This window comes from Buteo buteo, chromosome 16, assembly GCF_964188355.1.
Source record: "Buteo buteo chromosome 16, bButBut1.hap1.1, whole genome shotgun sequence".
In the NCBI taxonomy this organism is placed as follows: domain Eukaryota; kingdom Metazoa; phylum Chordata; class Aves; order Accipitriformes; family Accipitridae; genus Buteo; species Buteo buteo.
In genome coordinates, this window is record NC_134186.1 from 11,048,711 (window position 1) to 11,063,895 (window position 15,185).

The 15,185-nt window shown below is 52.3% G+C and overlaps 1 protein-coding gene across 2 annotated transcripts in view; it reads right to left on the reverse strand.

Moving 5' to 3' along the window:
• Positions 1–11,324, reverse strand: part of SLC25A22 (solute carrier family 25 member 22) — a 55,302-nt gene extending 43,978 nt beyond the window's left edge. Inside the window, exon 1 of one of the 2 annotated variants that reach the window (XM_075047841.1) lies at positions 11,192–11,324. The gene's annotated coding sequence lies outside the window, so the exon portion shown is untranslated. Of the gene's footprint in view, positions 1–10,415; positions 10,521–11,191 lie in introns of those variants that run through there. The other variant, XM_075047842.1, reaches the window with a different exon arrangement.
• Between the last annotated feature and the right edge of the window lie 3,861 nt (positions 11,325–15,185).

Genomic DNA, 15,185 nt, shown 5'->3' on the forward strand with positions numbered 1-15,185 from the left:
ACAACGAAGCAAAACTACTATCAGTACCTAGTTCATAACCTGTTTGGAGCAGAGTTCAAGCATGGGTTGCTAAAGTTTATTTCTGTGTATTTCTGCCTCCCAGCCTGTGTCACATCATGCTGATTCATTCTATAGATCCTTTTCTACAGACAGCATAGAGCATAGAAAACATCCAGGGCTGGCTGTTTAGCAAACCAGCACTGAAAGCTTCCTTCCGTCTGCTGCGCCTGCTGCTAATTCCCTTCACAGCTCTGCTCATTAATAAAAATACAACACAATAAAAGAGAACCGCACACATATACACCTTGCCCAAATTCCCTCCATGCTGGCTGATCCTGAGTCACCACCAGCGATTAACTGTTGCCATGCACTGAGGAGGACACGGTTATTAAATTAATAGGGGCTGCTTAACCTGGCTACAAATATACATGAGTTCTTTGTGCCTTAGTGAGCTAATAAGGCATGTGCTAATTACATTAATTCAAACAAGCCCAGCGTGCCCTGAGGGCAAAGGGAAAGAAGGGCACAGCAAACCCAGGCTCTTTCATAATAGCTGTTCGAGAGCAGAAAGTACTTGCCTTGACATGGCTTTCAAAGGAGAAGCAGAGGAGCGCTGAGGAGCGCTGCGGCTTGCACCCTACAGCTTGCTCAGCCCAGCTGCCTCGTTAACATGCAAGAAGCCTTGCTCGTTCACCCAGCCCTTGGTGCAACGATAGACAGGGGATCCCCTCTCCAAAGGGCCAGCTGGCTTGTCCCTTCCAACCTCCGTGGCCCAGAGCACATCACAAGCCTCGGGATGACACCCCGCTGCATTGGGACCACGAGCCTGGGACCCTGCAGGCAGCCCCTCTCCCACAGAGACCACATGGTACCGGCAGCCTCCAGCCACGCAGCAGCACCGGGGGCTGCAAGTCACCCAGCATCCTGCCACGCGCCGCTTCTCACGCAGACCTGTCTCCTCCACGTCCCCAAGTCAGCCAGGGACAGCTCGGCTGGACAGGCAGCACACGGAAGCTGCAGGGTGAGCTCAACCAAGTTAGGCAATCCCAACCGGCTCCCTAAACCCAACCTGGCAATGGAGGCAGGCGGGCAGGACTGTGTGCACCTCCCATGTCAAAACAGGAACAGAGCCTTCAGAAACGGGAAGGGGAAGGGACAGACTGCGGCAGGGAGAAAGACAGCAGGAAAGAGAGACACACAACCCCAGCAAGGTTCAGATATGCTCAGAGAGGAGCCTCCCATCTCTCCAGCCCAAGGGTAACCAGATCCCTCACCTCTGCCACCCCTGGCAAGGAGCCTTCCTCAGCAACAGCTGTGCTCACGCTGAGGGTGTCTGCTAGGCACTGCCACCATCTCTGGGCATGCAAGGGAGGGAGAGGAAGAAGAAAGGAAGTCGGTCATACTTCTTTGCATCTCCAAGGACACGTGCTCACCGAGCACTTTCTGAAGCACGTGCTTGTTCCTGTGAACGCTAGGGTACTGTGCCAGAGCAAAGAAAAGGCGTGGGGTTTTCTACCCTCTGTTCCCACTTCTTCCAGTACCGTGTGCATCAGGGCCATCCCCAGGAGGCCTGAAAAGCAACCACCTTTCTCTGGCAGCAAGGACTATGCCATGTGAATTGCAGGGTATTTTAAAGACATGATGCTGACTCTCCTCCTCAAAGAGAGAATATACAATCAGGCACCAGGTGAGACCCAGGGCTGCGGAAGGGTTAGTACAATGCAGTTTGTCCTGCACAAAGAGGCATTGGTACAGGCTCAATGCAGTCTTGACAGTGGGTTGGCAGAGAAGATGCAAATATTTTCATGAAGGAAACCATACTAGGGATTTTTAGCCCCTGGAAAGTGCATCTCTCTTAAGCCACATGATTCTCTTTCCCAGCAGAGGCTGTGGTTACTCAGCCACTAGTCCAGCATAACTTCAGGCTACTGCCAAAATGGAGGGAGCTCTTCCTTCCCCCAGCTACTAGAGGAACTCATTTCAGACCAGGCCTATTCCCAGGTCAATGCATAGCTGTGAACACACATATGCTTGGGCCGGCACAAAAAGAGAGAGGCAGGAGTGAGAAGCAGGGTTGCCCCTCTCAGCAGCAGCCTGCAGCCTGACTGCTGTGGGCACTTGGAAAAAAAACCAAACACCCAATAAACAACAGTAAAATAGAACAAGATTCCCTCCAGGGAAGCCTGGGAGATAAGGGCTTCTGGGTCCTGAATGAAATTATTTAAAAGACTTAGAAACCCAGAGCCCTGTGGGGCTATACGTCAACTGATAGCTGTCACTCAGAGTCCCAAAGGGGGACTGCATGAGCCTGGCTGGAACAGCAATGTGTCCAGCAAACCCCACACCCTGTCCCTGTAGCAAAGCCACAGTGCCCCGAGAGAGCCAGCCCCCAACGTGGGTGTCAATACTAAAATACTGTAGGTTAATGAAACAGGACCCCAGAGTGAAAAAGGACATAAACTCTCCTGTGTCACCCTCTGGAGTTAGGAGCTGGGCTCCGCGTAAGGCAAGGTGACAGAAGCATTGAGCAGTAAGCCACCATGTAAGCATGCAAACACTGGTGTACAGGCTGCAAGCTCAGCTGCTCGCTAGAGCCAAGACTGTATTTCAGGTGCCTTTTGTACAAGAGACCGGACATGGAGAGTAGACAGGATAACAAAAGGACACCTCCCAGCCTCCCAAACACTTTGCAACAGCAGGTAGAGACCTTTCTGAGGAAGGAAGCTTATCTCATTACTTCCCACTGCTGAAGGCAGAATTTGATGAATGCTCCCAGTATGCTAGAAGAAATGCCAGTTAAATGTCATGTTCATCAATATTCCTTGCCTCTCAGCCACGGGAATGGTGATACACGACTGCTGCTGCCAGTCCCTTTGCTGTGGGGGTACATGAACGTACCTGCTCTGCTCCTGCATCACAAACAGCATTTCTCTTCTCCCACCTCAGCTATTTGCTTACGCCAAAGCTGTTCAGATCACAGCAAAATGGTTCCTTGCTAATCGTACATCAGCGGCCCCACAGGGGTCATGTTGTTCCTAAAGAGGTTAGCAGTTACTCCAGGGAAACTTGTACATGCTCTGTGACAAGCAGAGGAATTGTCAAGGGGACTGCAACACTCGTGAGTCTGTGGGATAATCCATCCACCCGCTCCCTGCTCACCCAGAGCACTGAATCAGCAAGCTGCAAGGCAGGCAAGGTGTTCCCAGCAGGAAGACAATATATTTAGGAGGCTACAGGCAAATGAAAACACATGCAGTCCTGCTCACCTAAACACAGCAGAAGGAGATGGGTAACACAAGGAAGGAAAAGGAGTGAGAGGAAAGAAGTGAAATAAGTCGAACTTGGAAAGTCATTCTCTGGACATTAAATGTCTTACCTGGCTACTCTGCATGTGCAGTGCAATGCTGCTACCTGCCAGATGTATACACAAGAATTTACCTGATGCATTAAGCATCCTCTGTAAAGCAATTCATCTTGCATTGCTTAAGAATTAGACCTCTTTTCAGAAAGTTTAAAAAAAAAATTAAAAAAATTCATCCCTGAAGCACACCTCGCAGCCCTGCTCCAACTACCAGCCAACACTGTCTTGCCAAAGAGTGCATGGCAGGAACAGCAAATAACATTAGACACAACGAACTGTCATGCCAGCGAGCAGTGTAACAGGCACGTTGCATCGGGAGACTAACAGCGGTTTGGCCATGCAGGAACCAGACACAACGCTCTGCTCCAGAGGTCCTCGGACAAGGACTTCTGGGCTCCAATTCACAATCCCCACCAGAGCCAGCTGTGGCTACTGACCTGGGAACCTGCCTGCCCCACAGCAGAGCCCACACAAGAGGTGGTGCAGCACTCTGCTGCTGCCACGGTTGGTATCAGGACCCCAGGTCTGGTACCAGCTGGGGAAACCATGTTCTCCTTCCCCTGCAAGAGCAGTAACCTCATCAGGGGAGAGGGGAAGTTGGCCACAGCAGCCAGTTCTGCCAGGGTTCATCAGGTTCCCTGACCATGACACGTAAACCCCCTCCCATTCCATACCCTTTCAGGCTACCAGCAAGTTTGTCGGCCTGCGTATATGCAGAGGTGTGTCCAAACAGCCCTTTGCCATGGCTGATCTGTTTGCTTCCAGCTCCAGACCACCTCAATTAGAACTGTCACAGGTCCAGGTAACCACACCAGTGTGAGAGACAACCCGGTGTCAGATCATGCCGCAGCCTTCCCACAGTCTCACCCGCATGCTGAGCAACGTCTCACAAGCTGCACGGCAGCTCTGCAGCCTCTCTCCCATGAGCTGACCCCGTGCCTCTGCAAACTGGCCATGGCTCACCTCCACCAGAACGGTCCAGCAAGCAGGCACAGCCAAACCTCACCACAGGGGAAGCGGGAGCTCGCTCCATGCCAGGGACCCGGCAGAGCTGCAGAGACTGAGTCAGCGGTGTGCGGATGCCTTCCGAGCACGTGGACGGTGCCGGAGCAGCCTGCTCAGCCTCCCCAGGAGCATGCTGGCAGGCAGCACATCGCACGGGGCACTCGGGCACGCGCCCACACGCAGCTCAGCAGCGGCCTGGCATTTCTTCTCCCCTTTCCAAAGCCAAATTCAGACCATCTGTTGAAGTATTTCTGCAAATTATCCCTCTTTCAGGAAGGGCCGGGGGCTGAGTTTAGTTGTTTATATAGCGTCTGGCATTTCTCTAGCGCTTATCACTTCAGTATCCAAGCTATTTCCTTCAAGCTCTCCACTAGTTTTGAAGAACCAGGGGCACCAATGAATCTTCATTTTAAGTTTCTGGGGGGAAAAAAAGGGGGGGGGGGCATCAAAAAGACAACAGCTGCTCAGGTCATGCACACATTTAGCTGCTAACAAAGCAAATGGGACAGTTCAGGGGAAGGGGGGCAGGCCAACACAATGAGCTTTATGTCCTTTAACAGAACTACTACCCTTAGAAAATAGCCTTCTGCTCCCAAAGGATGAGATGAACCAACAAGTGCTCCCGTTGCCTTACAGAGAAGAGCTCAGCTTACCCAGGACATGGAAAAGGAAGCTACTCCCATCCCTGAGAAAGTCAACACAAAACATAAAAGGAAAATGAAGCGCCCAGAAGGAGAGACCATTTACTACATCAGATCATACCTTCTGCAACAGCTGCCATTGCTATTGTGTACAAGTGCCGAAACCCTAGAAGTGCTGCCGTCCCTATTTGATTGTAGGGGACAGGGTCAGAGACAGATATTTTACTGCTTATCCAAGGTCACGCTCTGAATCTGTGGCAAAGGAGAAAGCAGTACCCAAATTCACAGCTAGCCCCTGACATATCCTGTCGATAAAACATCCTTCCTTCTTTTTTCTTTTTTTATAAATCCCTAACTATCACAGAGCAAAGAGCACAGCACTGAACAGGGCACCAAACAAGCTCTCAGTCTGCACATGGCCTTGGAGAACATGTTTCCATCCCACCCTACCCAGCAGGCAACAGGGAACTGCCCTTGTCTCCTCTGCCAAGGCGTGCAGGCAGCACACCCATTAAAGGCAGTAAGGGGTCAGACACCACAGTGACAAAGACACAGTACTCAGCAGCAACAGAAATGGCAGATGCACTGGTCCAGACTAAGCATACCACTTCCTACCGCCTCCTTCCACACGTTTATCCACACAAAGCCAGTGCTTGCCCTGGCTAGGAGCTTTCACATCACACAGCACAGCCCCTTGACAGAGCAAAAAGGATTCACTGGGAGCTCTGGTTGAATTCAGAAATGAAGGATCACGGCTACTGGACTGGCTTCTGGCTTGATCCAAACTAAGAGCTCACCCACACAGCATCTCTCTCCTACTAAAATGACTTGCTGGAAGTCCCACATCTTTGTGCTCTAATTAAAAAAGAAAAGGACACACCTTCTCTCTTCCCAAAGGCCTCCTCCAAGACAGTTAGTCACTCAGTGCAGCAGCACCACTGTCCTCTATAAGAGGGGAAGTTTTCCTTCTCCTTCCCTCTCCCCACTTTGTCTGCGAAGCTCCTCATATTTGGGACAGCCTTTAAATCGAGAGCATGAGCCTCAAACATGGAGCCAAACTTCAGGTGGGGCACAGACAGTCTTTCATGGGACTTCGGTCATCCCCAGCTGCTCAAATTCATGCCACTGTGGGAAACTCAGCTGAATCAAAATCAACCCCTCTCCTCCTGGCCTCTGGATAAATGCTGCAGACCCAGGAAAGAAAAAAAATCCAGACAGCTCTCCTGATAAGCCACACTCCAGTATCAGCACCAAAGGAAGGAGCAGGGCACAGGGAGGTTTGACAAGGCATAGCCACCCACCCACAACAGCACCACCGAAACAAGAACAAGAACTGGTTATGAAAAGGTTTAACAAAATAAACTAAGACTACATTCCTGTGAGCAGCTCACCACAGGCTGCATTAGATCAAGATCAACAGAGACCCCACAAATTAAATAAAGGGTATCCCATCACATTTCTCCTGACACCAAACAAGCATTGCTGCCCAGGTGCCTTTCCCTTCCCCAAGCAAATAATCTCCATGTGGGCAGCCCTCCCAAGACAGCAAGTATTCAAAGCTTTTATATTTGCAGATGTGCAAGAGAAAACTGCCAGACAGAAATCCAAACCACCCAGAGTGACAAGGTCTTTTCACTGGGTTTGTCTGGGGTTTTGCCTTGTTTTCTAAAGCTTTTGCAGCCCCTGTTACTTTATCTTCACAACAACTGAAACTACCCAGCAATCAATACTGCAAGGTTAAAGCAACACCCAGTTTTGCATTGGACAGCTCAATCCACCGCCTCCTTCCTGCTACCTTTGCACTGGAAGGCAAACAGAAGAGGATAGGAAAAAATTATTTATCTGCTGTTAGGATTAGCTGGAGCAACACAGCATTAGCTCTAGCAAGCCACTGTGCTCTTAGCTGGATATGGCCAAAAGACAGTCCCTGCTCCAATCAGGCACAGGCCAGACGACTCAGCCTTGCAGAAGGAGGAAGGCTTCATCAAACCACAGCACCAGGAAAGCCAAAACACACTGTCTTGCTAGACCTCAGGCACCCCTTCAGCAGCGGAGAAGAAGAGGTGCTTGCAGTCACATCCCGCTGTCTCACTGCAGATAGACAAGGCAACTGGCTCCAGCAAGGTTAGAGTCCATGCAGCCATTTATGAGAAATGCACAATGAAACATATGCAGTGTGTATGATACATTCAAGAATAAAAAATAAAAACAATGCACTGGCTTGCATAGGCAGCATCCGTACATAGCTTATTTGCCATGGTAAGTAACTGATAATTCCAATGCTCCTAACCTTCTGGTAGTGCAGACATTTGGGTACTCCTAAGAAAGCCCGAATGTGCAAACATGGGCATCAAAGCAGGCTTTTGCATTTCCTGAAAACACAGTTAAGGATTTAGGTGAACGCATACAGACATGTAAAAGGAACAATAACCAGTCCTTATGTAACTGCAGTAGCAGAAGGCAGGATGCTGTGATAGGACAGATCCTTCCCCATCCTGCACTGCTGCTGTTGAAGGAGCAGAGCAGGCACTTGTCCATACACAGTATTGCAGATTTAAACAGAGGAGCAGAGGCAGCTGGGAGATAAGCGTGTCCAACCGGAAGCCTAACAGGACGTTAACAAACTTGTAAGTGACAGGCTAAAGAGGCTGTGTGCCCAGGCTCTTCCTGTAGCTCGAGGGCTCTGACATGATGGCCCAGCCTCAGCTGGTGCAAACCAAATTTGCTCCACTGCCTCTGCCAGAGAAACTTACTCCAGTCAAGGGCCAAAGTGCACAGCTCTGGGACACCACTGACCTCCCAGTAGCTCTGCTGAAACTTCATTCTGGGGAAAAACAAAACAAACAAACAAAAGACAACAGAGAAAAAAAACCACTCTGAAAAAGGACAGCCAGGAACAAGGCAGGCTTAGGAGAAATGCCTCTCTGTTCTGAAAGATCCTAGAAAAGGGGTAACTGCAGAAACTCCTTTCACAGGACATGAGCATCCTACCGTAATACACATGAACTGCAGCACTCAGGATCACAAGGAAGCTCATTTGTCCCAGCCATTGCAAACCTGATTTGGTTACACATCATCTCCCCAGCGCAGGATCTCCTAACAATGGAACAGAAATATTTTGCTTTTTTCCACCCCTTTTCTTTCCCCCTTGGGGCCTAGTTCAAAGCTCTTTTATGTCATTCTGGCAGCACAATATGATCTCAGGCAGATAGAAACAGCCTATTAAGAGATACACCCTGCACAGGGCATCTTGCTGGCACTGGAAAGTTGGCAGTGCAAAACGTTAGCAGTTCCTTGACCCAAAGTGAGCCCAGGGATCAAATGACAATAGAAAGCATCGCACTGGAACAAGGCAGATGTGCTGCGAGACAGCACCAAGGAACACGAGTCCCTCTGCAGCTATGTTCAACACTGCTAAACTTTTCTTCTTGCCACACAAGCCTTTCACCTCCCAAATTTCACAAGGACATACCACCTTCCAGCAGCCACTGTGAATTTGGCGATTGCCCCCCAAAAGCATTTTATTTCCACAGTGGGGCAAAAGAAAATCCAGACGTTTGCCAGCACCTGTAAAACAAGTAACCCCCAGCCCAGCAGCAAACCCAAAGCCCAGCCCTTCGGAGGACCAGAGATGGGAGACCATGCAGCCCTACACCATGCCTAGGTGCTCCTTGCTGAGGGAGAAGGAGCAACTCATCAGTCACTCCTGTTCAAGCCTCCTGGTTGCAGATTATTTAGATAGAACCCAGAGTGCCAGGGATAATTTACTATTTTCACAGCATTGCATGGTCATCCCCTATACTGCAATGAGGGTGTTCCCTAGATTGGGCTTTACCCCTCACGGAAAAGCTGTTCTTAGGGGAATCTGCAAAACTGGGCCGCAGGTCAGGGATGCTAGATCTAAACATGTTAAATTCTAGCTAAACACAACACAATGTTTTCCCACCTGAAAACGCTGCTGTCCTACTCCAGAAAATCTCTCCCTCCTGCTATTTTACAATTCTCAGCATGACAACAGTTACGCAAGAACAACTGTATAGGCACGTGAAATGCTTACAGCTCCTAAGCGAGACTTTCCCCATTATAACATCCTCATCAGAGCACAGCTCCAAATCCTCATGGCTCCCAGGCTTTGAGGGACACCAAACCCCAGCCACTGCATCTCGGTCCCTTCTTTCCATCACACCTTTGCCCTGCTAGAGAGCTACAACAAAAAAGACGATGCGCAAGCGAGCAGGGGGACTACTTCCATGTGTACATGCTGCTGTCACCTTGGCCAGCCAGGTACATAATTCCCCCATCTTGCACACTAATTTAAATCTTGGCAGAAAAAGGGGAGCAAATGGCGCTGACAGGCTGTCAGTGATTTCTACCTCCTAGTAACTTAATACAGCACACTACCCCTTCTTAAAATGGCAGCAGGAGGATCTTCTAGGGCCCTGGCATCTTAGTAAGACATTAACAAGATTGCTGGGCATCAACCAAGACTGCAGACTTCCCTTCAGAGCAGTGCCGGGCTCCAATTTACGACACAGATTTGCTCCCTGTTCCAACTCGGCCATCCATCTCTGCCACCAATCACCATCGCCCTCAAAACGTAACACTCCGTACTATGACGGGCACTCAGTGAACGAATGAGCCTAAGGGCACAGCACCAGGAGAAAAATTGTACCTGTGTGAAGAATGAGAAGCAGTAGTAGCGCACAGTTAAAAATTCTACAGGCAAGACATTCAAAGGGAATTTATTTTGTGGTGAAGAGGTTACAGTAACCCCTCCTATTAGACCTCATCTATACCTTTATTTGCCTGGAAAGCAAAACACAAGCCAAGGACAAGCAGACAACCGCCATCCAAGCCCCACGGTATATATCATTATCAGCCGAGTACCACTCTAGTCTGATTGCCTTTTGCTTGCCATTGCCAAGAAGCGAGTTCTTGACAGGCAAAGCCACAGTGACTTGCAGTGATCAAAATCACTGCAGATACAGTCCTAACAGCAGCAGCCATGCCATGAGAGCACAGATCCTAACAGCAGCAAGACTCTCGGAGATGAACGTGCTACGGTAAAAACACCGAGACTTTAACTGTAAACACCTAATACCTAAAACATATTAGGCCAAAGAAATATAGCTGGGATCCTGCTCTGACGTTTGTTACTGACAGCCTGGCAAGGAGTAGAAACTAAAAGCTGAGAAGCCCTGCAGGAGAGAGGCCCGGAGCACTGGAAAATCCGATTTCTACCACTGTGCCCTTGCCCAGCAGGAGCCTGGCAGCTCCGGAGAGCACAGCAAGAGAGGAGAGGATGCTTGGGGTCCAGTTCCCAGGGTGACCTTGAGGAGATCCCACAGCCTATCCACATCGGCATGTTCCCCATCCACGGGAGAAAGAGCACAATAACCTTGACCTACCTCAGAGAGGCCCAGATCTGGCTTAGTAGAGCCTGGAAGGAACTCGGATGCAGGACGCTGCCCCGCGACCGGGGTGGCCAGAGGCTACAATCCTACAGATCACCCCAGCAATCAGGAGTCCCGGGGAAACATGCAAGTCGCTTTTGATATAAAAAGCAGCAGCTCCGGGGCACTAAAGGACACGGCTGAAACCGCACACGTGTCACCCGCGATTTCCCCGGCGAAGGCGGGGAGAGGAAGGGTGACACCGCTACAGCCCCCAACGCCCGGCAAGGGCGAGCCCAGCAACACGGGGGGCACGGGGCGATCTCCCCCGGGCTCGGCTCTGACACACGGGCACCTGCGCCCCCAGCCCCAAATTCGGGCAGAGAGACCCCCTCCCCCCGGGATGAGGGGAGTGGCCGGCCGGGGGGACCGGCACATCTCAGGCTGAGGGGAGCAGGTGGGGGGCCGGGAGGGCTTACACCCCCCGGGGTGAGGGGGGCACAAGGGGGGGCCAGGGCAGCCCGCAGCCCCCGGGGTGAGGGGGGTGCATGGGGGGGGGGGCAGGGCAGCCCGCAGCCCCCCGGGTGGGGGGCCGGCCCGCCAGGGACCAGAGATGAGGGAGGGGGGCCCGGCACACCCCTGAAGAGAGGGGCCGGGGCGAGAGACGAAGGGGCCGGTGCAGCAGGGGCCAGGCCGGGGAAGGCGAGCCGCAGCCCGGCGGCGGCCGGAGGGGTGCCGGGACCGCCGGCGGCGCCTCCCGAGGGCCGCGGAGGGGCCGCACCCGCACTCACCGGTCCGGGGCGGGGGCGGCGGCGGCGGGGTTCCCGCCGGGGCCGGAGGCCGGTGCGGCACGGGGTGCGGAGCTCCTCGGCGCGCGGAGCTCCTCGGCGCGGCGCGGCCCGGCCCGGCTCAGCTCTGCCCCCGCTGGCCGCGCCCGGCGCAGGAAAACCCGCCGCCGGCGCCGGGCCCTCCCCGCCGGGGCGGCCGCCGCGTCGCCGTGGCAACGCGGGCCGGGGCGGCCGGGCCTTCGCCGCGGCCTCCCCCGGCCTGGGCCCTCCCCGGGGCGCGGCGTGCCCCGGCGCCGAGAGCCGCCGGGGGGGAGCGGGGCTGTCCCTGCCCTCCCCTCCGACAGCAGGCAGCCCTCGCCCCGCCGCAGGGCGAGGTGCGCGCTCCCTCACCCCGCCCGTCAGCCATCTTGCAGGCAGCCGGCGGAGCGGCACGAGGGTGGGTGGAACGACGGGACGAGTGAAAATTGGGGGGGTGGAGGAGGAATAATAAATCCGTCATTCCCTTCAAAATAAAGACCAAGCCAGTTGTGGGCGGTTGGGTCACCGTGCTGTGCCGCCTGCTGCTCCGCCGGAGAGCCTCCGGGCCACAGGCGGGCATCACCTTCAGGTTTAATAGGCTCCGTCGCGGTTTCAGGAGCGTAACGGGGCCTGAGTCCTCGCATGAGGACATCCGCGGAGACCGTTTCAGTGGGCTTTGGAAACTAAGCAAGAAGGCGAGGAGGACAGCGGTAGCCAGCCAGATCTCTGTGCCCCTTGGGATGGCAGCCACAGGCGTGACACCACCGAGGGAAGAGGAAAAGATCTCCAGGGAGTGCATCTGTAAGAGCAGTACGATGTAGGAGCATCCCTCACGGCTCACGAGCACCGGGCACCACCACGCTATGTCAGACACAGCGAGCATGGGGTTACCAGCTCTGCACCGAAGGCTCACGGGAGCCAGCGGAGCACAAACACACAGCCAGTGCAATGAATTGGAGATGATCAGAGAAGAGCGGCTACAAGGGTGGTGGAGTGTGTCAAGCTAATGAGGAGACTGTGTACACGGGAGAAGCGACAACTGTATGGAGTCATGATGAACAGCCCAGAAACATCAGTTGTGCACGCACCTGGAGCTTGTTATCACAGCCAGGGACCTGCAACCCAAGGTGAGAAGAAGATGTAAACCAGAGGTCGGTGAAGCATCGGAAGCCAGTGCCGATGAGTTGGATGTAGGTGAAAAAGGGAGCAGCTTGTGCACTTTTCAACCTGGGCTGGGCAAAACACAAGAAGATACAGCACAGGAGGTGACAAAGCTCACTCCAGAAAGGTGGTGCCTGACCGAGGAAGGAGACTTGTGCGTCATGGCCATTTTTTTGGTGTGTACTGGATGGGGATCATCACAGGAGCAAAATGCAAGTGCTGTGAGCAGGGAGCCACTGGCATAGTCTATCCAACCCCACAGCCTTGTCTCCACCACGTCCTTGGGAAGGTGCTGGTGGGCACTGACACAGGGCTTCCCTAGTTCGGGGAACGGGGCAACAGAGCTGGGGGGAGCTGTGGTCACCCCTTCCCATTCACCAGTGGCATAACTCCTTCCTGCCCCCTTCCTTGGTGGTGGCGGGTCCCCGCTCTGCCCTGTTTTCCAAAGGCTTTGGTAGGTTTCAGTGCGCTGTACCAGCTCGGACAAAAGCTGAACTGAACTCGGCGTGGATTGAGGGGGATAGATTATACCATTTATCATAAAATGCCATCCCATAGATGTGCTGGTAGGACAGTACCATCCCCTGGCAAAGAGGAGGTTAATGCCATCCAGCTTTACGTTGATTTTTAAGAGGACTGCAATCACTCATTTTTATTTTTGGTTCTGCTGCATAAAAACAACTGCTCTTTGTAACCTGCATAGCGCAAAGGACCCATTTCTTCCGGCAGCCTTTAAGAGAGGGGATAAAAAAAGCAGAGGAAGAAAGTTCACATTCAGCGAGTGCCAGGTTGTCAGGGTTTCCTCTGCTCTCAGACATAAATTTTTTCTTCTGACAGACACAAGAGAGATTTAAAAGCGTTTGGTACAAAGTGGAGCTTCAAAAGCAGCAATGTCTGCGTTTGATACGAGGTGAACAGCAGAGCTCAGGACCTCCCGTACAAGGCAACATCATCATCATCATGGTACCTATGGGATCATTACACCAGGTTTGTGCTCAGTTTGTCATAAAGCTGCCCCTACATGAGTCTCAAAATCCGGCACTGCTTTCAGCCCAGCTGCCAGAGAGGCCATTGGCTGGTTTAGCCCTGCCAAGGACACAGGTCAAGTTCAGTCTGCTGGCAAAGAAAGAAGCTTTCACAAGGTTGCATTTTTCAGTTTCTTTCCCCATTTGTATTGCTTTCTGTTTTAATAAATTGTGGAGCGCTGTGAAATCCCCAAGTGCCTGATGAGTGTGGGTATTAAACCAATGCTTAAAAAAGCCAAATTGGACAAGTTTGGTCACTGCTCCCTTGGCCTGGTGGCCATCCTGGACATGATTATCAGAGCACTGGTAGATGATTTAATTGATAAAGATTGAAGAGGCAGTAACATATAATTAGCACTGGTCAACGTTGTTTTCTGGAAAAATCAATCTCAACCAAGCCTGATCTCGTTCTCCATTGGGACCACAGGATGCGTTGCCAAAGGTAACAGCACAGAGGTGATAGGGGAGGCATCCAGCATCCGACTGCTGAGAGTACAGCCAAATGGTATGAATAAAAGGAACAAATGTGGAACAGATCCACAGCTGGCGGTCAGCTTGGATGCCAGGAATCACCCAGAAACCATTGACCCAGCAGGTCTGGTTTCATTTTCTCTGCAGACAACTTGACATTACAGAAGTGAGAGGGGATGTGGATGCAGCTGAAGAGTGAAGGGGATGTGGGAAGGGGACAGCTCTACCCCAAGCCTGGCTCTGTTGTCCCCAAGAGCTCAAGGCTGCAAGACCATGCAGGTGAACCAGCATACATGGTTTGTCTGTCCCCTCTGGCCATCACTCCTTGGGAGGAGGTTGCAGACATCTTCTTAGTAGCTACTTGATTTAAATGCCTAACAAATAGTGGGAGGAAAGTCCCTGATGCTCAAGGCACACAAGTGTTCCTCAATTCCCACCAGCTAACTCTCCTGCCACTTTTCTCCAGCAAAAGCAGGAAAATCAAGGCTCGGCAATGAAATCTCTGAAAAAAAAACAAAGCAAAAAGCTTTCAGACTTCCATCATTGATCATCAAGAAGCCAAAAAGGCATAACAGTAGAATTTTCTTCCCTTTGTAAGTGACTTTTAGAGCTGCAGTGTTGACCCTGGAGTGCTAACAGGTAATGTGTCATGAGCTGGCTCGCAAAACACAACCCACAGCACTGGCGACCTCCAGTACACACCAGCATCTTGCCATGCCTCGCACCCATGGGGCTTCAGCCTCAGGGTTGCCTGATACCCAGCAGTCCCCGTTCCTGCATGCCTCTCTGCAGCGTGTCCCACCGCAGCAGTGCGCTGGCTCCTTTGGCAGCTGACGCAGGTGCCCACACTCAGCAGAGAGTGCAAGGGAAAGCAATCTCATGCCATGAATGCTTATCTCCCAGATAAAACAGCAAGGCACTTTTGTTTATTGAGTGCCGATGAATGGCGCTGTCTTGGCTGCGAGATTGGCCTCCAGATCCCACTCCGGGCACAGCTGCTGGCGGGGAGCCCACAACTGCAGCTGCCTATTGCCACAGGAGCCTTTCGGCAGGGCTTACCCCCTCATCCCAGGGAGAAATTGCCCCACAGCATCCCACTATCTGCATCTGCCCCCATGCAGAGGTGGCATCAGATTTATGGGGCATTGCAGGATAGAGAGCATCACTCTCCTTCCCTGGGGCGTGTGGCCGAGCAATCCCAAATGGTGCCATTTGCTCTGGGATTTTATGTTGTTCCCCACTGTCCACAGCTCGTTTGTTCATCTGCCCTTCCAGCACCAGCAAACAACTAAGGGAAATCTGCAGCCACATTAACCTGCTTT